We start from the raw sequence: 22568 nt of genomic DNA on the forward strand, positions 1-22568 counted from the left end.
GGCATCAAGCCTTGTCAGGAACAAGGGCTTCTCCTCCCATTGGTGCTCAACAAGACCATCCTCCGCTACATATGCAGTTGGAACCATGGGTCTGTCCATGTGTACTCTTTGGATGCTGGTTTAGTCCCTGGGAGCTCTGGTTGGTTGGTATTGTTGTTCCTATGGGGTTGCAAACCCCTTCAGCTCCTTCAATCATTTCTCTAACTCCTCCATTGGGGACTCCATTCTCAAGTCAATGATTGGCTGCTAGAGTCTGCCTCTGTATAGGTCATGCTCTGGCAAAGCCTCTCAGGAGACAGCTTTATCAGGCTCCTGTCAGCAAGCACTTAGCATCTGCAATATTATCTGGGTTTGGTGTCTGTATATGGGGTGGATCCCCAGGTGGGGCGGTCTCTGAATGGCCCTTCCTTCAGTCTCTGCTCCAAACTTTCTCTCTGTATTGCCTCCTGTGAGTATTTTTGTTCCCACTTCTAAGAAGGACTGAAGCATCTGCGCTTTGGTCGTCCTTTTTGAGCTTCATCTGGTCTGTGGATTGTATATTGGATAATAAGTTGGCTAATATCAGTTATCAGTGAGTGCATAGTATGTGTGGGGGTTTTTTTTTTGTTTGTTTGTTTGGGTTACCTCTCTCAGGATGGTATTTTCTAGTTCCATCCATTTGCCTATGAATTTCATGAAGTCATTGTTTTTAATAGCTGAGTAGTACTCCATTGTGTAAATGTACATTTTCTGTATCCATCCCTCTGTTGAGGGACATCTGGGTTCTTTCCAGCTTCTGGCTATTACGAACATAGTGGAGCATGTGTTCTTGTTGTATGTTGGAGCATCTTTTGGGTATATGTTCAGGGGTGGTATAGCTGGGTCTTTAGGTAGCATTACGTCCAATTTTCTGAGGAACCTCCAGAATGATTTCCAGAGTAGTTGTACCAATTTGCAATCCCACCAACAATGGAGGAGTGTTCCTCTTTCTCCACATCCTTGCCAGCATCTGCTGTCACCTGAGGTTTTTTTTTTTTTTTTTAACCTTAGCCATTCTGACTGGTGTGAGGTGGAATCTCAGGGTTATTTTAATTTGCATTTCCCTGATGACTAAGGATGTTGAACATTTCTTTAGGTGTTTCTCAGCCACTCAATATTCCTCAGTTGATAATTCTTTGTTTAGCCCTGTACCCCATATTTTAATAGGGTTATTTGATTCTCTGAAGTCTAACTTTTTGAGGTCTTTGTATATATTGGATATTAGCCCTCTGCTAGATGTAGAATTGGTAAAGATCTTTTCCCAATCTGTTGGTTGCCATTTTGTCCTATGACAGTATCCTTTGCCTTATAGAAGCTTTGCAATTTTATGAGGTCCTATTTGTCCATTCTTGATCTTTAGAATATTTTCCTCAGTGCTACTGTGTTTGAGGCTCTTCTCCACTTTTTCTTCTATTAGTTTCAGTGTATCTGGTTTTATGTGGAGGTCCTTGATCCACTTGGACTTGCGCTTTGTACAGGGTGATAGGAATGGATAGATTTGCATTCTTCTACGTGCTGATCACAAATTGAACCAGCACCATTTGTTGGAAATGCTATCTTTTTCCACTGGATGGTTTTGGCTCCTTTGTCAAAGATCAAGTAGGTACGTGGGTTCATTTCTGGGTCTTCAATCCTATTCCACTGATCTGCCTGTCTCTGTACCAATACCAAACAGTTTTATCACTATTGCTCTGTAATACTGCTTGAGGTCAGGGATGGTTATTCCCACAGAAGTTCTTTTATTGTTGAAAATAGTTTTCACTATCCTGGGTTTTTTGTTATTCCAAATGAATTTGCAAATTGCTTTTTCTAACTCTATGAAGAATTGAATAGGAATTTTGATGGGTGCATTGAATCTGTAGATTGCTTTCAGCAAGATGGCCATCTTTACTATATTAATAATGCCAATCCATGAGCATGGGAGATCTTTCCATCTTCTGAGATCTTCCTCAATTTCTTTCTTCAGAGACTTGAAGTTCTTGACATACAGATCTTTCCCTTGCTTGGTTAGAGTCACACCAAGGTATTTTACGTTATCTGTGACTATTGTGAAGGGTGTCATTTCCCTAATTTCCTTCTCAGTCTGTTTATCCTTTGAGTAGAGGAAGGCTACTGATTTGTTTGAGTTAATTTTATATCCAGCCACTTTGCTGAAGTTGTTTTTCAGCTTTAGTAGTTCTCTGGTGGAACTTTTTGAGTCACTTAAGTATACTATCATATCATCTGCAAATAGTGATATTTTGACTTCTTCCCTTCCAATTTGTATTCCTTTGACCTCCTTTTGCTGTCTGATTGCTCTGGCTAGGACTTTGAGTAGTACATTGAATAAGTAGGGAAAGAGTGGGCAGCCTTGTCTAGTCCCTGATTTTAGTGTGATTGCTTCAGGTTTCTCTCCATTTAGTTTAATGTTAGCTACTAGTTTGCTGTATATGGCTTTTACTATGTTTAGGTATGGGCCTTGAATTCCTGATCTTTCTAGGACTTTTATCATGAAGGGGTGTTGAATTTTGTCAATGCTTTCTCAGCATCTAAAAAGATGATCATGTGGTTTTTTTCATTGAGTTTGTTTCTATAGTGGATATAAACATTTTTAAGACTTGCATTCATAAGTAGTTTACATGATATTTATCACTCCCTTCAGCTCTTCCCATGACCCCCAACTTCCCCAAAATTCATGACCTCTTATTATTATAATATAAATACATGTATATTAAAGAGTGTATGTATGTGTATGTATGATACACACACACATACCACATCTGCGACCAAGACAATTTAGTGTTGCACATGTGTGAGTGTGTGTGTGTATGTTTGTGTGTATGTTTGTATGTATGTTCGTATGTATGTATGTTTGTTTGTTTAGGGCTGACAATGTGGGATTGGATAATGTATGTCAGGGCTCACCTCTGGAGAAGCCTGTCTCTCCCGCTCAGGGCAATCAGTGACTGCCTGTAGCTCTTCATCTACTGGTGCGACCTTGCGAGATTTCCCCTATCCTCAGTGGCAGGTGGACTGCTGATGTCATTACACAGATAAATCACATTTTTAACCCAGAGTCGCATACTGGGATGTCGAATGCATTGTTTCTTACGAAAGCCAAGCAAACTGCAGGCTTCAACAAGCCCAGCCGAGGTGGGCCCGGAGACAGGGAGCCTCTCTCTCAGCGATGCCAAGGCTGAGGTAGGAGGATCTCAAGTTTGGGGCCAGCCTGAGCTAACTACACAGTGAGATGTTGCCTCGGCTTGACAGCAGCATGTTTGAGAAAGTGACACAGTAGCAGAGCCTGAAGACTTAGCGGCAGAGGGGGTGGAAGGAAATGAAGGCTTGTTGGGGGATTTTTGGTGCCTTACACATTGGATTTTCATGACACTTTCAGGGTGTCAGTTTAGCATTCACAAATATCAACTGTTTCTCTTAAAATGGGGCCTCACACTAGGTCACCCTTAAGATTAGCTCAATATTCATTCCAAAACTCTGAAGACCCGCAGTGGTGGGCAGAATTCTAATGCCTGTCTCCCAAGCCCCTTTCCCCTGTGTTTATTCAGTCAAGCACTAATCTAAGAGCACCTGGAAGGGTCCACTAACAGATACCACTAACACCAGGTCAGTTCTCCTTAAGCACAGGAATGGTCCCAATCAGACAGACCCGGTTCCTTTAAAATCAGGGCTTATTCTCCAGCCGGAAGCAGAAGTTAGAGCAGTGATGGAGAGATGACTTGGGAGTTGACAATACCTGCTGCTCTTCCGTAGGCCATGAGTTTGGTTCCCAGCACCCACACCAGATGGCTCACAGCCATCTGTAACTGCAGCGCCAGGGGGAATACACTGCCCTCTTCTGGCCTCCGTGGGCACTGCACTCATGAGCACGCACACACGCAGAGACGTGTACACAATTTGAAATAAACCTTTTTAAAATTAAAAATAAATCTAAAAAGTTTTAGAGGAGTCAGGAGAAATAATGTCCCACCCAGATCCAAAAGAAGAAGAAAGATTCAGACCGAAAAGGTTTGAATTCAAAGTTCCCCGTGTTGGTCCTTTTGAGACGTTTTATAACGTTCCCCTCTATTCTGTGACTCTGTTTTCCTACGTTGTGCCAATCGTTACCCCCCTGAGCTCTTAAGAGAGGAAAGTGTATCCAAAGTACTGATTGTATTAGTGCGCACCCAGTGAGCATGAGGAAAGACAAGAATTCAGCTTGTTTAAGGTTTAGCTTCCTGTTTTACATATATATATACGTTCACTTGTAAGCGTACAGGTGCCCAGAGAGGCCAGAAGACATGATCATCTGGAGCCTGAGTGACAGACAGTTGTGCTGGGTATGCCCAATGTGGGTTCTGGGGACCAAATTTAAGCCCTCTTCAAGAACAGCAAGAGTTCGTAAACACTGCTCTCTTCAGCCCTGAACTATTATATTTTTAAAATTATTCCGCTTAGAATACCGTTCACTAACTCTCTTACCATCTGAGTTCATCTTTTAAAACCATGTGAGTGTTCATGGAAGGGGGCTGGGTAGTTCTACAAGTTGAGAGCGCTGTGTCGTGCTTAGCATTGGTGTACGGCCAGCTCGACCCCCATCTGTCTGTCTTCTGGGCCCTCCCCTGAACTCATACTCCTTTTCCCCTAGTGTAGCAAATAGTCAGCCAACCCTCTAAGTTTCCAGAAACCAAAGCCGTTTGATACCACAGCACTCTGCAACCCTTGCAAATGTGTGACCTGCTTTCACACGGGCCTACTGGGAAACCGGAGTTCAGAATGAGTGCGTTGCCAAGCCTGGCTTTCAAGTGCACTCCAGGACCCAGACTCAGGTCACCGTCCTTGCTCTGCAAATGCTTTACCCACCGAGCCATCGTAAGCCACCTCCCCAGTCCTTGATGTCCACGTTTTGATTTTCTTTTAACTTTTATTTCGTCCTTACATTTCCAAGTTCTCAAGAACGGCTACTGACCTAACCACTTCCTTGCTGTGCTGACTAGTTTTATGCCAACTAGACCCAAGCTAGAGTCACTGAAAAGGAGGAGTCTTGGTTGATAAAATGCCTCCATAAGAATCAATGGCAAGGGGGCTGGGGATTTAGCTCAGTGGTAGAGCGCTTACCTAGGAAGCGCAAGGCCCTGGGTTCGGTCCCCAGCTCCGAAAAAAAGAACCAAAAAGAAAAAAAAAAAAAAAGAATCAATGGCAAGGCATTTTCTTAATCAGTGATTGATGGGGAGAGCCCAGTCCAGCAGGGGTGTCCCATCTCTAGGCTGGTGGTCCTGGGTTCTATAAGAAAGCAAGCTGAGCAAGCCAGAGGAAGCAATCCAGGAAGCAGCACCCCTCCATGGCCTCTGCATCGGCTCCTGCCTTCAGGTTCCTGTCCTGCTTGAATTCCTGTGCTGACCTCCTCAATATAGGATTACAATGTGGATGGGATGGGTAAGTCAAATAAATCCTTTTCTCCCCAACTTGCTTTTTTGGCCATGGTGTCTCAGCACAGCAGTAGAAACCCTACGGAAGACACTTGCCTTTTACCATCTGAATTCCAACAAGTAAATCAAACTTGTAGTGACCCTGGGTCCAGCAATGGCATGCAGGGTGGCTTATTGCTTTCCTGTGTTCATGAGTACATGAAAGTCCGGCCAGTGTAGACAGCCAACCTTAGTCATCTAGAGAGGGAAACCAGGTATATAGCCTGCCTGGGACTTGACCTTACATTAACATGGGAACACCCATAGGCCAGGAGGTGCCTCAGTCCTAGGCCAGTGTGGTCATTTTGTTGTCCTCCTTCTGTCTTTCTATAACTATTTTTCCTATCAGGAGTTACTCGTGCCCCGCCACTAGATTACCATTTCATTGTGTTCTAAATTGATTACTCAAGAAGCCTTTGCTGACTGATGGTTCCGTGATGGAACTTAACACGCTTATTTTCAGCAATATCTTCAGATCCGCAGACCATCGACTCAGCAGCTTTCTCAGGCGCTTAGTTCTGTGCTGCTAACAGAACCAGAGGCGGAGACCCCTAAATACGCAGCCAGCCACTCCATGTGTCTGTGTCGCCTTGAAGAATCGGTGCATTAAGGGTCTGTAACAGAAATGTTGCTTTGCACAGGAGCCCCCAAAACGTTGGTTGGAACATAGGATGCAGATCGATGTGATTTACTAACCGTGTGGGTCTCCCCGATTTTCCCCGGAAGACATGTTTGTGGATTCATTCAATTCACACGTACTCTCCACGTGCCTAATCCGGACAGACTCGTGACCCACCTTGCCTACGTCCTACAGGGCTCAAACTGTTATGGAGAGCTAGATAAGTGGGGAGACTGGTTCCTCAGAGACCGTGTTTTCAGTGGTTGTATGTCTGTGGGTGGATGGGAAGATGACTGTGTGGATCGGCATGTGAGGAGGTCAGAAGAGACCAACTCTCCTGGAGCTAGAGACGAAGAAGGTTGTGAGCCCTTCGCCCTCCCAGAGCTGAGTGCCCGGACCAACCTCAAGTCCTCTACAAGATGGACGCATGCTCTCAATAGCTGAGCAGGCTCTCCAGCCCCAGATTAGTTTAATATGAAAAAGAAAAAAAAATTTAAGAGAAAAAAAAGTGATTATATGTGATAATTGTTCTGAGGAAAATTAAAGAGATTTTTGAGGAAATACTTGGGAGAGAAGGGAATCCCTTCGTGCAAAATGGCCAAGAAGTGCTTCCCTACTGGCCTGCAAATCTTTTTTGTGACATTGCCCGTAATTGTCGGAAACAAAGAACATCCGAATGTCCTTCAAGTAATACATGGATAAATAAAATATGGTTTATCCACATAATAAAACGCTAATGAGCAGTTAATAAAAGATGAAGCACAGACGCGTGCTGTAGCCGTGATGAACTCGGGAAAACGTTACTCGGTCTAAAGCCACAGCGCCCCGAGCACGCCCAGTCTTCTCCAGAAAACATTAGTCAGAGTGAAAGAATCCAGACACGGAAGGCTTCCCTTTGTGTAATCCCACTTACATGAAACAGCCCAGAAAGGCGGATTTAGAGAAATGCGACGCAGATGGCGGGCTGACTGAGGGAAGGAATGGACGTCTTCCGAAGAAGGCAGTGAGAGCGACCCAGAGTCAAACTTGGATGGAAACTGAATGACTAAAACCACGCTCAGGACCACTGGACGATACTTCCTAAATGCATGTGTTATTGTGCACAGAGCTTCTTTCTATCTGTGAGGCTGATAGAGGACATTCTAGGCGGAGGGAGTCTCTGAGAAGATTCTGTGAGGAGAGAGGGAAGGGGTCTGTGAGAAGATCCTGCAAGGAGAGAGGCTTGGGGTGAGAGGCAAGGGTAGAGGAAGACAAGGATAGTTGGAGCTGGCCGAGCAAAGGGAGAGGGTACTGGGGGTGGGGGTGGGGTGAGCCGGAGGAAGCTCACTGAGGAAGGGCTTCCTGCAATACAGGGCCACCAGGAGGTATTACTAAGAAAATGCCCTGCAAGTCATTTCATGTGCAGCACACCTCATACTGCATAAGAATAACACAACTAATGCAACGCTGTCCAGTTGCTATTCTAGGACTGATACTAACTTACAGTCCCATGAATAGGTACCATGGTCACAAAGTAAAGAAAATAAGACCAGGGTGTCCCACCAAGGGAACTTCAAAGAACACTGTCCTTCAATCCTAAAAATCATACAGTCCCACAAGTCCGGTCGCACACAGCCCACACAAGTCCCACGGGGTCCCGTGATCGGTCGGAGGAGTCCCGCAGTGGGCTTCATATTCGGATGAGCCTTAATGGTTCGACAAGAGGCCTCAGACTCTTAGAGCCCACATTAATTATGCAGCCATTACTGTTGGCTGTCACCTTGACTACAAGCTGGATGTTAACCCACCGGAGTGAGGTGGCTAGAGAAGAAAAGCAAGTCCTTAAGACGAATACAAAGTATCTTCTGAGAATCCACGTTGGGAGAACGCCCAGCCTGTAGCAGGTTCTCAACCGGGTTGGTGGGACAAAAGGAAGAGACAACAGCCGGCCCACTCTGCTTCTTCCTGCCCTGTATCTGTGGTCAGGGTGTTACTTCGGTAATGTGCTCTCCAGAGAAACAGGAAAAAGGATAATAAGAATAGAATAAAAATCAGTAGAAGAGAAAACTTCTAAGAGTTTTTATCGGTTGGTATTGCTTGTTTCTCAAGAAGACCTGAGTTTGTAATTTTTCTCTGTGCCAAAAAAAAAATTTAAATAAATATCATTTTCTGAATTAATTAATTTTGTCAAATAAGTCACCTGTTTTCCAGCAGCAAGGGCGAACCCGATTTCTCTCTCGAGCCCTTCCACTGCTTTCATTATTACATGAGGCTTCCTCTGAACATGAGAGCTACATAAAAAATGTATGTTGTTTTTAATGTTATAATTACATATAGAATTATTTATGGCGATAGTACAACCACATTGTTATATGATTGTATTATTGTCAGAATTTGTATTAAAGGCAAACTTCATATTCAACTTAAAATAACTCCCAACTCATTTTAAGTTCTAAGCTAGCAAGGGCAAGTAATTTAAAAAAGAAAATAGCTTCTGGTACTAAATTCTCCAACTGTGTGTGGTCAAAAATATGACTACGTAGGCTGGAGAGGTGGCTCGGGGGTAGAGCACTTGCCATGCAAGGGTTAATATCTTATGACTGAGACAGGAGGTGCTGCCTGTCTGTAATCCTGGCCCTCCTACATTGTGACAGGAGGTAGAAAAGAGACAGTCCCCAGAAGCATATAGGTCAGTGAGGAACCCCATCTACACAACATGAAGGTCAGGAACCCACAGTCGTCCTCGACCTCCACGCTCAGGCCACGGTACGTACATGCACACCCATGCACACCCATGCACAAACCCACAAGTGAACACAACCCCATGGACGACTGACTGGGCCCTTTTGAGACTAATACAGACTAAACGAGCCTCGTCATCCACTCAGTGGAAGCATCCTCCCCGTGGAGATACGGGCACACTGATGAGTCCTAATCAGAACCTGTAAAACGCCCTGATCTTTGAGCTCTCGGACAAGTGTCATTTGTGTCTCTTGGCTCCCTAAGGCGGCCAGACTTGGGACTTTCATGGTGTCTCTATTCTGCAAAACAAGATGACAGTGTCATGACATGGGCCACTAGCAGAGAGGGAGCAGAGATGTTTCTACAAAAACAAAATATTAATTCTGCTCTTAGCCTCAGCTAAGTTTTCCCGAGTGGGGAAATCTAACTGGGAGGTTGTGAAGAATCCGGGAGGTTTCACTTTTGCCTCAGAAACTCCTAGAAGGAGCATGGCACTCCAGACTCAGCGTTCCTGAGAGCTGGGGATGTGTAGCCTCAGTTAATACAATATGAATTAAACTACAGCCGGCCAGCCATTTTGGTCTCTTGTGTCTCGAGAGGTTGGACTGAGCAGTGGTTGTTTCCAACCTTCACAGACTCCACCAAAGCGTTTGCCAAAGGACGTCATCTGTAAGTTGAGACGTTAACAGTAACACTGAGCACAGCCTGTAGTGAGTGACCTAGGCCCTGGGTGAGGCCTAGAAAACTCCACTTCATCTTCACAAAACCCAAAGATCCCAAGTGGTTCCCGTTTTTCAGATGGCTAAAATGAAGGTCCAGGAATTAAATATTCTAAATTGAGGCCCAGAGTCTGTAAATGGTGGACACGGGGGGTCAGGTGCCAATTCTGTGTGCTGGGACCAAGCTTTCTCGTCATTCCTTTGATTTCATTAGGCTTTTTTTAAGAAAGAAAGAAAGAAAGAAAGAAAGAAAGAAAGAAAGAAAGAAAGAAAGAAAGAAAGAGAAGAAAAGAAAAGAAAAGAAAAGAAAAGAAAAGAAAATGAAAGGAAAGGAAAGGAAAGGAAAAGCAGTTTCCTCAAGCCCAGGCTGGCAATCTCAGTGCATACCCAAGGATGACCCTGGACTCATCCGATAGCTTCCACCTCCCTAGTGCTGAGACTACATCTGTGTGTTGCCACACGCAGCTAATACCTTTGTTTAACATCTTATATGTCGCTCCCAGTGGCCAGTGCTGAAGCAAGGCCTCTGTGTACAAGGCCTCTTCCGGCCTGGGGCGTCTAGTTCAGTCTCTGCTTTTGAGCCCTTCATGGGGCATAGGAGAGACTAGGGCATGGAATTCTGCACAGGGGTCTGCAGCACCCAACGCAGCTCCTCCAGGGCCTGCCCCAGATTGGCTGTGTTCTCGGGTCCTTTCCTTAGCATCAGCTACGAAGGCTTTGCAAACAGAATACACCCCAAAGCCTGTCAGAATCGTCCACACACCCACAGCGATGAGCGCACTCCTCATCACTTACCCAGGATCTTTGAATTTAGATGCTGGGTCAAGAGAGAATGACAGTTTTGCAGGAAGGCTGTTCTTTAGGAGAAATGATATTTTTAGCATCTTCCCCGGGCCTGCAGCCTAATAAGTAGATATTGTCCTGGTGATAAATGACAGCTCTCCTGAGAATTACAAGTGTGGATCTTAAGCTGAGACTCCTCCCTCCTCCCCTCCCTCCCTCCCTCCCTCCCTCCCTCCCTCCTTCCCTTCTACTCTCCCTCTCTTCCTTCCCTGCCTCCCTCCCTCCTTCATTGTTCCCTCCTCCCCTGCCAGGATGCTATGTAGTCCTGTCTGACCTGAACCTTACCGTGTCTCCCAGGCTTGCCTCAAACTTGCAGCAATCCTGCTGCCTCTGCCTCACAAGTACTAAAATTACAGGCGTGCACCACTATGGCCTGGGCCTCCCCGCATTTCTGCTTGAGGAATGAGTGTGGGTTCAGCCATGGAATTATAGATGGCCAATAAACAAACTCTGTCTCACAATTCATCTTGATTTGTTTGTTTGTTTGTTTGTTTGTTTGTTTGTTTGTCAAGGAAAGGTTTCTCTGTGTAGCCCTGACTGTCCTGGAACTCACTGTAGACCAGGCTGTCCTTGAAGTCAGACCCAGAGCTGCCTCTGCCTCCTGAGTGCTAGGATCACAGGTGTGCGTCATGGGCACCGGACTTCACCTGGAGTTTTTGATTGAGTTCGCTTGGGTCTCAGCTGATGGAAGGTCCTGTCTCGGTCACTGTAGGGACTTCTTTCCAGAAATCCCTTTCATAGGAACAGTATATAGCCCAGGCTGGCCTGGGACTCACAAATGCCTCCGTCCCTTTCCCTGCTTCTGCCCTTCATGCGTTTTTTAAAATGTTCTAGTTTTCATTTCCTTTCAAATTTTCTTTTATTTAAGATGTAATTATATCATTTCCCCCTTCTTCCTCTCAAATTCATGGCTTCTTTTTATTTAATCGATAGATAGGTAGATAGATAGATAGATAGATAGATAGATAGATAGATAGATAGATAGATATAGACCTACAGTGTGTGTGTGTGTATGTGTGTGTGTGTGTGTAAATACGTGAATACAGCCTGCGTCCTGATCAGTGTGCATCATGGTTTCACCTGCTGCACCCGTACTGTGTGTGTTGCACACACAGCTATGGTTTCAGAGCTGACCACTTGGGACTGGATAGCACTAAGAGTTCCTCCCCAGGGTGACCATGTCTCCCACTGTCTGCATTTCTTAGTTACCTGTAGCTCTTTCTCTAGGGTTGGCTCCCGTGAGAGTCCCCCTTTCATGTGGGCATGCCTACCAACCCTGTCACGCAGCCTTAGTGCAGGAGTCGTGTCACGGTCACGGATGTGTCTGTCCACTGAGGCTCTGCACCCTGACCAGCTGTGGGTAGATTCCTGTACCGGTCAATGTCTTGCAGAGAGAAAGTGCTTTGGTGAGAGCCAAGAGCTACACTTACCCCCGGGCCTAAGGGTCGGTGCTTCATTTGCTGTTTAGCACTACATTTCTAACATTTACCTATGCTGGGTGCATCCATACGCAAGCATATGTGTGTGTGTGTGTGTGTTTGTGTGTTGTGTGTGTGTGTGTGTGCATGCGTGTGTGTGCATGCGTGTGTGTGTGTGTCTGGCTGTATGCATGCGTGTGTGCATGTGTGTGCGCATGCGTGTATATGTGTGTGTGCATGTGTGTGTCTGGGTGTGTGCATGTGTTGTGTTCACATATGTACTTGTGCCCATGTTCGCCCGTGTGCACTCGCACGCGCGCGCGCACACACACACACACACACACACACACACACACGTGGTCAGAGGAGGACAACATTCCCAGCCTCAGAATTTTTTTAGATTTTGTTTTTTTAAGACAGGGTTTACTCTGTAGCCCTGGCTGTCCTGGAGCTCACTTTGTAGGCCAGGCTGACCTCCAGCTCACAGAGATCCACCTGCCTCTGCCTCCCGGGTGCTGGGGTTTCTTTATCCCAAGGATTGAGAAGTAGCCACTCAGTGGTCAGAGCTAGAGATCCCGAACACGCTGAGGTGCGTATGGTGGTTCCTCACTGGGAAGAACCTGGCGTCCTCAGGGTGCCCTGCGGGTGAGCACACCACCTCCTTGTTCCCTCAGCCTGCTCCACACAAGAATCTGAATTTTACAAGAGCAGAGCCACATACCAGGAAATCACACTGCACGGGCCTACTACGTGTAGCTCTCAAGTCTCCCAGACACACAAGCCCAGTCCTAAGGTATGTGGGGCCTATCAGAAAATCACATTGTGAAGGCCTACTGTGTGAAGCTTCCCAGTCTCCCACACACAGAAGTCCCAGCCTGTCTTTATGGCTTCTGGACTCAAGGTTTCTATGGACAGGGACAAGCGAGTGATTGCTTTATTGCAAGTTCTGGAACATCAAGACCATGTATTTGAATGTTAACACATAAATTAATTTATTATGAGTAGTTCTATTTTGTCTGCCCCTTGATAGTCATGGTTGCGTTATATAGTGTAGGGATGTAAACGAGGTGTTCAACCTGCCCATCCCCACCATGTGAGCGTCTTCGTCCTCCCTTCAGCGACTCCCTTCATCCTTCACTGTCTCCCTTCACTTGCAGGCATTGCCTTGGCCTTGGGACAACAGGGCAAGACAGCAGATCGGAGGAGCCCTTGATCCACAGAAGGCAGTGAGCTGATTTAGAGTTCCTATCATTTTGGTGGGATGATCCCAAGGTGTCAGCTCCTGCAGGCACCTGGTGGCCGCAGTGGTAGCTAGTCTAGATCCTTCTTATCTTCCAACACAATTGTCTAGGAGCATTGCCCGCACTGATTGTTTAAATCCTTAGCTTTGCCGCTGTGTCTACTTCTGAGGAACCAAGACTAACACAGGGCAGTGCCAAAATCTTATTTTCTTTAGCAGAACACTGGGTGTGCCGGGATTGAAAGTGCCGTTCCACACTCCATGCATGTCTGGTGCTCTGCTCAACGCCAAACATGCGTCATGGGGATAGGGACTGTCCTACTTCCTATGATCCTTTGGGGACAGCGATTCCTTCCCAATGCATCGGGCACCGTCAATGTCCCAGCCTTGAAGTACCGCTAAGATTATAAACCGCCCTCTGCTGCCCAGGGGTTACAGCTCAGACCCACAGAAATAAATCAGGTGGATCAGTGCCTGGGTACATGAAATTCATAGAGATAAAAGCATCTTTCGTTCTCCATTTTTTTTCCCATTTCTTTTTTTTCGGAGCTGGGGACTGAACCCAGGGCCTTGTGCTTGCTAGGCAAGTGCTCTACCACTGAGCTAAATCCCCAACCTCTCGTTCTCCATTTTTAATTGTAACATGAGCCCCAGAATATTTATCCTTTGAGTCAACAAGTATTTATTGAGTCCCTGCTATACACCAAGCTCTGGGTACACAATGGTGACATTAACAGGTGGAATCGTTTCCTTTATCAGAGGTTGACAGAGCCCATGCTAGGCCACTTTGCCTTGGTGTAACAAAACGCTCAGGTTAAGCAACTTGTAAGAAAGAGAGGTCTGTGCTGGCCCATGGTTCCACTGGTTTCAGTCCATAGTCACTGGGCCCTCAGACTGTGGTGAGGCAGGACATGATAGTGGAGGTGACCGGTAGGGCAAAGACGCTCACCTCGTGGTGTCCAAGAAGCAAAGGCTGTAAAGAAGGGCCCTGGGGCTTAAATACTCCCTTTGGGGATGTGTTGGTTACTTTTCTAGGTGGTTCTCAGTTCTAAGGAGAAAACAGCTACTTTTCTGTTGCTGTGATCAGATACTATGACCAACTTGTAGAAGAAAGAGTCGTCTGGAATTGTCGTTCCAAGGAGATAAGAGTTCATCATGGCAGCAAAGCAAGGCAACAAGCAGCAGGTGTGGGGGCCGAAGCAGGCGTTTGAGAGCTCACATCCTCAACCGGAAACATAACTTGCAAGTGTTATGAGGTTCTGCATCAAAGCCCACCCACCATGACACTTCCTCCAGCAAGGCCACATACCCCCAACCTCCACAAACAGCGCCACCAACTGGTGACCAAGTGTTCAAACGCATGAACCTATGGAGGACATCCTCAGCGAAGCACTACAGGAGGCACGACTAGTCAAGCCTTTGATGGCCTAATTTCCTTCAACTAGGCCATACCTCTTGAAAGCCCCACAAGCTCCCCATACCAGAGATTCAAGACCACACCTTTACAGCATGGGCCTTTGGAGGTCACTTATCCAGACCACATCAAATACTAACGGTAATTTTACTATAACGAAGCACATGGCGTATGTTTGGTTCTGCCAGCCCTAACGAGAAAAATAAAACAGATAAAAAAGAGGACTACGTCAGGAACCAATTTATTTTTAAAGGCAGGGGGGAGTAGACCACTCTGCCCAACAGTGACCATGGTAACTGGCGTCAACCTTAATTAAAGGTCAAGGTTCAACTCCCAACTGAAAGAGTAGTGTATGTGGTGGAGGCTGGAAGGGTGCAATCACCAGAAGATTCCTCCTGGGAAAATGCCCAAAGATGGCAGATTTCCCACCATGCTTTAGGACTAGCCACCTCCCTGGAGAACCAATAGCAAACCAGAAAATTCTCCTCCATTTTCAGCATGTTCTAATTTTCCTTCCTCCTTGATTTTTAAAACTAAAGCTAGGAAGTTATGCTGGGTTATTTTTTTTTCTTCCAATCTTCCCTAAGATCTTCTCTAAAGCTTTTGTCCTCTGCCTAAAGGATGGAAAGGAGAAAAGACAGAGCCTAAATGAGAGCTACCCCACCTCTTCTTCCCAGTGTACTTGGAATCTGGGAGGGCTGCCTTGCTGTGTCTGTAGTTCACAGGGAAGGCCCTGGGTTTGTTGTTTTGCTTCAAAGTCTTAAAAATAGCATGTTGTTGGAGATTCCAGAGGGAAAACCCCAAGTAGGAAAGGCATATTGGCTCCTGGAGCACAGGGCCTTGGCACAGGGCATCACGTTGGCAGAAGTGCGCCTACACTGACAGGATGCACGGCCAACTCCAACAGAACTTCCAGCGGGAGTTTTATGACCCTCTTTCATCCAAGCCGCTATTTGGGCAAAGGAATGATTGCTTCTAATCACTTTGCTTCTGTGGCTGTAGCCAAGTCCTCTGTCAACCTGCCTGGTCCTGGAACAGCTCGGGTTTTAGGAAAGAGAAGCCTCTTGTAAAGTATAGAGGTGTTGATGGCCACCCTCCAGGATGCTGGTCCGATGTGCCAGGAGGCAGAACAGCCAAAGGTAACAATGCAAGTGTGCAAAAAACATCCTTAAAATGGGATAATTGGTCTGTCTCTCTCTAAAGATGCATGATTCTTCCCTAGTCAAGAAATTCTTTGTCCTTGATGTTTATGCATTTCTCTGGCTCCTGGGACATGCGCAGGAATGGAAGGAACTTTTTTCTTGAGGAATCCTAGTTAGCCCAAAACAACTGGCACACTTTCTGTTTCTAAAACATAACCCTTAAGTGGCCAGTTGGCTTTTAACCTAGGCACTTGGTGTGATGCAAACGTTTATAGCTGGGGTATCCTTCACAAGGGTTTGCTAACTGAATCATTCAGTGTTCATACAATATCTATGCCAAGGTTTCTAAACTGCTACTTCACCAGGAGCTAATTTTACTCTCATCTGGGGCCTTGTCATGCTAAGATTTCACAGTCAAGAATTTCTACTTAGAATAAGTCACCTTTAATTGTGATGGCTACCTTTTTTTTTTTTTTTTTGGTTCTTTTTTTCGGAGCTGGGGACCGAACCCAGGGCCTTGCGCTTCCTAGGCAAGCGCTCTACCACTGAGCTAAATCCCCAACCCCGTGATGGCTACCTTTAATTGTCAGTTTGACACAACATAGAGTCACCTGGAAAAGAGCCTAAATGAAGGATTATCAAGGTTGGGTATGATCTGTAGGGAACTATCTTAATTCAGTAACTTGATGTGAAAGCCCGGCCCACTATGGTTGGCACCATTCCCTAGGCAGGGGGTCCTGAACTATATGAAAGTTTAGAAATTGTGCTAAGTCCAGGCAAGAAAGCAGAGGAGCATATATGTATCCGTTTCCTTCTGTACTATGGATACAATGAATCTCTCTGCACAGTTTCTACCTTGACTTTCCCACAAGGATGGGTTGTAACCTGTAACAAGTTAAAATAAACCTCTTCCTCCTCTAGGCAGCCTTTTGTCACAGTATTTTATCACAGCAAAAGAAATGGATGGAGCCACTCTGCTAAGAGATGAACAGATAGATGCTGGTGTCTGACAAAAGGAAGAAGTGTTTCCCCATCTCCAGGTGATTCTGTGCTGGTCACTGATGTGAGGGCTGAAGTCACAGCTGCCAGTGTTGCCACCATTGTGCCACCTCAGACTTTTGGCCCATGGCCCATGCTCTTATTTGCTCTCATCTTTACAATTCCTTCCATGTATTGGTGTCTCTCTTTGTCTCTCTTTGTCTCTGTCTCTCTCTGTCTCTCTCTTTCAAAAAAAACATCTCCCCAACTGCCACGTCTCAGAGACCTCTTAAAAACCTACCTCCTTCACAGTCTACTTTAATATCTTTTCAGAGATTAGAACCCTCCCTTCTCCAGAGAACAAAGCCCGTACCCTCTGGGTTCCCTGTTCATTCACTATCCCAAGCCATATTGATTCTTCAGGTCCAAGGCCAAGACCATTTAGTTCCCTTTCCACAAATAAGTTCAAACTCTTGATGTTGGGGGTTGGCAGGAGGCTGCTAAGAGTCTGCATTAAAGCATTCGGGTGCCCATACTCCACCTCACCTGGTGAGAAGCATGGTTCGTCCATCTCTGGAAAAGCTATCTGGGGTAAGTCACCAAGGGTGAAGGTTTATTGTCCACTGTGGAAGCAAAGTTCCTCGAATTCCCTCCTAAGTACTAGAAACTGAGTTGTCCAGTCCCAACAATGGCCATGGTTTAAGAACGTTTCTGTAAATCTGATAGTTTTGTCTATCTATCTACATACATACATACATACATACATACATACATACATACACTCTATATCCACCTATATATCATCTATATCCATCTCTTGTCATGATGATTAGAGAATGAGGACCGTTCACAAGTTTTGTTTGCTTAGTTGACTTGTTGTTTTTGGTTTTATTTTGAAGTGAGATCTCCCTGTGTTACCCAGACTGGTTTCAAGCCCCTGAGCTCAAGTGGTCTTCCTGTGCCAGCCTCCTGGGTAGCTGGCCCTGTAGCCATGTGCCAGCATGCTTGGCTTGATGATAAGGTGCTAGGGTGCAGTCGGAGAGCCTTATACATGGGAGCCAAGCTCTCGGTGCCAACTGCATTCCTGCTGCCTTATCCACCTTTTTTAAGGAAATAAAGTTCCCCTTTTGTGTGTGCAAGCACACAGGCTGATTTCACGTATGATGACAAATATGTCACCAAGAAGGTCTGGCTGACAGTGATCTCATGCCAGGTCCATCTGCTACCTCCGTCAGTCATGGTTGGCCACCACCAGTTATTCTTCTCCTCCCTGAAGACACCACAAAAGGCTCCCTCCTAAGGCCGTCATAGGAGTTAAGCAGTGGCCAAGGGTGTGGCCAGTCAGAGGAGACCCTTACAAACCAGACGTGGCTACTGTTGTCCTTGATGTGGGGGTAGACAGACATGGTCCGCCCTCTGTTCCCTTTGGCCAATGGCTTTTGCTATTTCAGGGTCTTGAAAGGCTAGAGCCAAGTGTCTTTGCAAATACCACTAGTGACAGACGCCGACACTCAACTCCCGCTACAGAGGGGCTTGCACTGGTTATCTCATGTACTCTTGACCCTGATTGCATGAGGTCCTGAGGGTGTCAACTGAGCTTGGCAGACGCAGGACCTGAGACACACCGCATAGCCAAGGCAGACGTCTTCAAGCGTAGACAACCAGGTTCCAGTCCCATCTGCGACTCTTCAGCTGCTACCCTTAGCTGTGCCTGGCTTTTTTGAATGCTAAATGATTTAAGATGTTGCCAATTCTCCAAGCACTTCCTTCGCCCTAATCAGACTGGAGTGTCTTCATCGTGGACTTTCTATGACGAACCACAACAGTGGGTGATGCCGGTATTGCAGTTACAACAGGGGCTGGGGACAGGACTGGTGGGTGAAACCCTAGCTGCCACAAGATCCTGACAACCTTAGGTCAGTCAGGTGTAAGCCCAGGTTTCAGTAGCACACACACCTGTGATGCCAACATCCCCTGGGGAGTGGAGGATAGCTCCAGAAGCTAGCTAACCCGGCTAATGGGACATTATTCTAATATTAGTTATAATTAAAATTATAATAGTGGCAAGTGAACACTGACTCCTGAAGGTTGTCCTCTGACCGCCACACACGCCATGCCCACACTTACACATGCTCATACAGTTATAGAGGTTAATTCTTCCCTTTTCCATTCCTCTGTTCTTTCATCTCTCAATTGTTTATGGGGTTGTTTTCTTCCTGGTCTGAGATGAAAGGTCACTATGCAGCCTGAAAAAAGCCCCCAAAGATGTCTGCCCAGTAGTCACTTCCGGGGTGTGTGTGTGTGTGTGTGTGTGTGTGTGTGTGTGTGTGTGTGCAGTTCTCATAGTGGCCAAAAGAGGGCGTGAGATTCCCCTACAGCTGGAGTTGCAGACAGTTGTGAGCTGTCTAACATAGGTGTTGGAACCAGTCCTCTGTAACTGCTGAGCCATCTTTCCAGGGCTAACCAGCAGTCGCTTTCTTTCTGGGGCTTGATGTGCTTGTCTAGCTGGGAGCAAGATTATTTAAGAGAGATTGAGTCGTGAGGTCATAAGATTGCCACACATTTGACTGTGGCTGAACCAACCCTTTCTGCCAGCAGGATGTCGGACTCCATGGTGATTTTATTCTCATGATGCTATCCAGGGAATGAACACGCCCAGATAGTATTTTTTTCACTTCTTGTGCTTCCGTAGCTCCTGCTGTAGTGAGGAGAGACGGTGAATAATCGAGAAGGACCATAAGAGAAGCAAACGAACCAGCACAGAGGGGGCGGTGCTTAGAAAGAGCCTGCTTGGAGAGGGGCGGTGCCCTCGCGTCCACTGAGTAAATTTAGGAACCAAGGCTGAAAGCCACCTGGGGAAGGTGAGCCAGGGACAGAGAACAGTTAAGTAAAAAGTCCCCGAGGCCAGCCATGACCTGTATATAAGAACGGCCAGATGGAATTGTGCGAGCCCGCATGGCGAGGCAGCGCGGTGAGGCAGTGCCTGGAAGGCGATGAGGTTTACTCAGACAGAAAATTTAAAGCCAAACGCGTTTGGATCTGCACACAGATGTATGTGTCTCGTGCTACCTTGTTCTTTAATGGAAATATGGTAACGCAGAGTTCGTTTTTAAAAAAAAAAATCCTCCTTGGCAAAAAAAAAAAAAAAAAAAAAAAAAAGTTGGAAACCCTTTGTCGGTTTCTTAAAACTTTTTTTTAACCTGGTCGGCGCATTCTAGGAGTCTGAGGATGTCTGCGGTAGGAGACATCTTGTGGCATTCTGTAGGTGGAAGTGGCGAGGTGCAGAAGGAAGTAGGAGATCCAAAAGTCGGCGTCCCTGCAGACATGCTGGGCGCCATTGGGCACGAAGTTTCTATTTCGGAGCCCTACCTTTCTAGTGTCTAAAGTGAGGGGGGGGTTTGCTGCCTATTCAGTCTCCACATGGGAAGGAAGGGTAGGATTACGTCATTAGTGGACAGTATGATTGGGGGGGGGGTTGTAGATCCCCCCTCCCTCTGGTATTGTAAGCCTCACCCCACCTGCTTAAAGCCATGACGTGGAGCCTCCAGGAGAAAAGCCGGTCCTCACCTGCACCTCCTCTGTCCCAGGGAATAAAGGACTTTAAGCAAAGACACCAGTATCCTTTCCAGCCACCTTCACCTTCGGCTTCTTCTGGTTCTCTGGTTCCCTATCGGGTCATATTTCTGATGGGGCTTTTCTTTTTTTTCTGCTTTGCACAGGAAAATGCAGCCAAGCTAAGACTATGGTTGTCTTGTTCTTGGGAGAAAGCAGGGAAATTCACACACACACACACACACACACACACACACACACACACACACACACACGGTGTGGAGGACAGAGACAGACAGAGACAGAGAGACAGAATGACGTTTGGCCAGTGGGGCCATTCTTGGTGGCCATGTTTGAGGGTAAGGTTAGGGAGTGATGGGACTCAGGCTCTATCTGTGTCTTCTGTAATCCTCAGCATGTGCAGACTTCCCTCACTGATTTGGCATTGACTCGTATATGATATCAATTTAGAAGTCATCCTGTACGCCGTGCCTAAGAGGGATGATAAATTATGAAGAAAATATGTTTGGCAGGATCTGATTTTGACCTTAGGTGTTATTCTGGGGCCGTTCCTGTCTTTCGGGCCTTCTGTTTGTCCTACCATTGGTGTACCAAATACTTTAAGTATTTAAATAGCCTAGCTTCTTATTTCCCTAATAAGAGCTTGTTTGTATCTTGGACATAATAACTGGCTACAAATGGCTTTCTTCTAGTTGTCAGTCCAGGGGGAAGGGGAGAGAGAGGTGGGGGAGAGGGGAGAAAGAGAGAGACAGAGAGGGAGGGAGAGAGGAGAAGAGAGAAGAGAGGACAGAGGGAAGAGAGAGGAAAGAGAGGAGAGAAGGATAGAGGGAGGAGGGGAGGAGAGAGGACTCAATACTCAGGACAACAGGATTGGCGACAGGCTGCAGTTTAAGCCAACAAGGCTTGTTAACTGATGGCTCCTTTGTGGGATGGTAGCAAAAATGCAAAGAAGAAAATGACTCCAGGATCTTGAATGGAGTCCCCAAAAGTCCAAGCTACAGCTCCGTATTCTCGAATTCTTACCCATGGAGAGACTACGCGTGGCTATATGCTCCTTCCTGAGGACAGGTCATTTCACCATAACAACTCCCATTGACTTTCGTTAAAAGGAAACCAGCTTTCCTGGGCTACACGCCTGCTCTCCCAAGCGTAACACGCATGCTACATATATTGAGAGAATGCCTTTACGTTAAAAATAATCGTGTTTTTAAAGTGGTCCTCTTCTGAGTGGGAAATATTGGCGTGCGCCCATAGTCACAAAACTCAGAAGGTTAAGGCAGGAAGCACTGTGAGTTCAAGGCCAGCCTGAGCCGCGGGGTGAATTGCAAGACAGCCTGAAGTACAGCGGAAGTCCCAGTCTCAGTAAGGAAAACAGCAAGTGGGGAAGAAGGGACTGGAGATGTGAGGAAATGTCTCAGCCAGCAAAATGTTCACTGTATGAATGTGACGGCCAGAGTTAGATGCCTAGAAATCAGTTAAAAAGCCAGGCATGCTGGCACAAACTTCAAACCTCACCAAGGGAGTGGCCGTTGGATATCTAGGTCTCCATGGTGAGCCAGCATAGCCCAATAGGCAAGCTCCGGGTCTAAGTGAAAACCCATCTCAAGAAACAGCAGAGGGCACATGTGCGCGCATGCGCCCTCACCCAGGAGTCGGGAGATGGAGGCAGGAGAATCGCAAGCCCATGGTCATCTTTGGCTATGTAGTGAGTTCAAGGATAGCCTGGGATACATGCAACCCTGTCTTTAAGGGGGAGTAAGGAAGGGGGAGGGGAAGGGGATGGGCAAAGGTATGCTTACCTTTATATCTGTGCCTCAGTCTAAAGGGTGTTTGCGCTGTGGTTCTGAGCATGAATTGGCCCTACTACCATTTTGCTTTCGTTGCTTACTGATGCCTGGATTTGTCTGTTTTCTATTCAAAACGTTTTTGATAGAGTACAGAATCATATATTTCATAACATTTTCCATATGCCACTGTGTTTTTATGCCTGCGTTTATTGAGTCCCTACTGTGTCAAACTCATTATCCCTGCAGAAAAGGCAGACGCAGGCAACCAGGCATGGCTGGATCCACCATCATCCTAGTGTTGTGGAGGCTGAGGCAGGAGGATCTTGAATTCAGAGCCGGCCTGGGTTACATAGAAAGACCTTGCCTTGGGACTGGAGAAATGACCCAATGGTTAAGAGCGCACACTGTTCGTTTAGGGGACCCGAGCTCAGTTTCCCAGCATCCACATCAGGCAACTTACAACTGCCTGTGATCGCTCCAGAGGACCCGATGCCCTTTTCTGGCCTCAAGTGCATACACTGTGCACACACGCACACATGCACAAGCACTTAAAGATACAACTAAAATTTTAAAAAAGGCTTTTGCTCACAGCGTGTAAATAAATAATCATCGTTCATTTAAAAAATAAAGTTATAATCAAAACAGTGGCAAC

The 22568-nt window shown here is 46.3% G+C and overlaps 1 protein-coding gene across 2 annotated transcripts in view; it reads left to right on the top strand.

Moving 5' to 3' along the window:
* Positions 1-22568, top strand: part of Tshz2 (teashirt zinc finger homeobox 2) — a 446931-nt gene that overhangs the window by 339560 nt on the left and 84803 nt on the right. The window lies entirely within an intron of this gene.

Source organism: Rattus norvegicus, chromosome 3, assembly GCF_036323735.1.
Source record: "Rattus norvegicus strain BN/NHsdMcwi chromosome 3, GRCr8, whole genome shotgun sequence".
NCBI classification, from domain to species: Eukaryota; Metazoa; Chordata; class Mammalia; order Rodentia; family Muridae; genus Rattus; species Rattus norvegicus.